At 47.8% G+C, this 2,174-nt stretch overlaps 1 pseudogene; it reads left to right on the top strand.

Moving 5' to 3' along the window:
• The first annotated feature begins 693 nt into the window (after positions 1-693).
• On the top strand, positions 694-810 carry LOC136654809 (5S ribosomal RNA; annotated as a pseudogene).
• Positions 811-2,174: the final 1,364 nt, after the last annotated feature.

Raw genomic sequence — 2,174 nt, 5'->3', positions numbered from 1 at the left:
TTAAGCCCTGAAGCTGCATTCCCTGCATCTGATGGGAATGGGAGAGTCATACAGGAGCACATCAGCCCCTACGATGCTACTTTGAAGCTGTCTTTAAAAGAAAAAGAGTGAATTGCTTCCATTCTTGCCATACCTCTTGTGTTTTTGTTAGTGGTGGCTGGGTTCCTTGATGTTAGGGTGTCAAGCAACCTTTGATGGAATCCCATCTATTCATTTATGGAAGAGGAAGCACAGAAGTGCGCTGGGCACACTTTTGGGGGTTGGTGGCCAAGCCTGGTGAAGAGGGCGATGCCTGCAGTCTGCATAACCCTTCCTCTTTATTTTACAGCTGCAATTTGTGGTTTGGTTTGTTGATCACACTCAGGCATGTTGGAATAGCTTCTATCAAGATAGATACTTAAAGCAGCAATGTTTTGGAGAGGGCTCCATAAGATGGTCTGTTGAAAGCAGGTCCTGAGCTTTTTCCAGAGCTTTGGCCTCATTCACCTCTCCAGGTTAGGAACTGCTGCAGATACAAGTGGAAGTGTAGAATTGTGCCTTTACACCAGGTTTCCCTTTGGGATGGTTTTGTTGAAGGATTTTTACAGCTGTACTTTGAGTTTTGTCACCTTGCTTTCCTCGCTTTCTTCTTTTGTCCTTGCCGAGCACTCAGAAGGAACTGTTGCTTAAAGTGGCAGGACATTGTTTTAACATGGCAGCAACTGTTACCCTGCACATGCCCGATCTCGTCTGATCTCGGAAGCTAAGCAGGGTCAGGCCTGGTTAGTACTTGGATGGGAGACCGCCTGGAAATACCGGGTGCTGTAGGCTTATACCATAGTCTTTCGAGACTGAAGGTTGCCAACCATTGTTTTAACATTGTCAAGCACCTGGAAGCAGCCGGTGCAGAACTTGGCTTGGGAAGCAAAGCCTCCCTCCCACAAGTGGAACAGGGACCTGGGCTTAGCCATTCCCCATCTGGCATCCTCCTCATGGGCTGCTTCTGGGTGCTTGGCAATGTTAAACAAGGCCCAGCCCATTTATACAACTTCTGGCCCCTTTAAACAAAAAGGTTGCCTAACCAGATAAATGTGCAAAGTAAGCCTGTACTTACTTACCAATGGTTATATTTGCACACAGGGAGTAATTCCTTTGCAGGTCAGGTTGGTTGTAGCAAATGGGAGCAATTTTCATCTGAGGCTTGTGGCCTGACTCTCTCAGTTGGGTCATCTGGAACTATGCTGGCAACTTTCTGTTCTTCAACTGCTATCTGTCAGCACCACATTGAGGTATATGGGGAACTGTACCTGTATCCAGTCTTAAGGCTGTGTTCGGAGTCAGGGTTCCTACTCTCTCTCTCACTCTCTGCATTTTTTTTTTCTAGAAAAATGCAATAACTGTCCCCTCCAAAATATGTGCTTTCTCAGGGGGAGGCATCTGAATCCCCTACAACAGTGGTTCCCAACTTCTTTTCACTTGCGTGCCCTTGGCAGCCCATTTCCATAAATTGTACCCCTTCATATTAGCAAAATGTTTCTAATTAATATAGTTGCTATTATTCCGAATCCCCTGGGGGCTGGGGATAAGAATAGGCCCTCAGTTTGGCTGTACTTGTCGTAAGAGGCGACTAAACAGCTACCAGGTAGATGGGACTCGTCAGCCTGGGAAGGCAGCTCATCTGAGAGAAGGAAAACTCTGATCCCTAACCTCCACTGCCTTGTGGCTACATCCAGTTATGGAAAAGGCTTCAGGAGTCAACCTCGAGGGAAAATCCGGAGCCGGAGTCCCTGAGGCAGTTCATGGCTGAACACAGTCACGTTCTGGCAACTCCTGTGACGCCGCTGGAACCAACCGTATTGGCCTCTGCCTTTCCATTGGACCATTTCAGCGACGTGGAGAGGGGGAATTTGCTGCGTGGGTAACAGCCTATCCTCCATACCTACTTTACCCAGGCTTCGCGCACTGGAGAGGACACTCTGTTCCAGAGCCACCATTCAGAGCGTGACACCATGGTCTTCCGAGACTGAAGGATGCCAGGGGAGAGTTATTATTCCGAATTTATATGTTTTCAGCTACTGATCTATAACTGAAATACACAATTTGATGACCAAAAAGGAGCAGTTGGTGGGACTTTTGCAGCCAGCTAGCTGCCTCCCTTCCTGCCTTGCCAGTCCCTCATGGCATTCTAGTACAGA

Source organism: Tiliqua scincoides, chromosome 5, assembly GCF_035046505.1.
Source record: "Tiliqua scincoides isolate rTilSci1 chromosome 5, rTilSci1.hap2, whole genome shotgun sequence".
NCBI lineage: Eukaryota > Metazoa > Chordata > Lepidosauria > Squamata > Scincidae > Tiliqua > Tiliqua scincoides.
The sequence above is the reverse complement of the archived record's forward strand: the minus strand, read 5'-3'. Positions and strand labels throughout refer to the sequence as shown.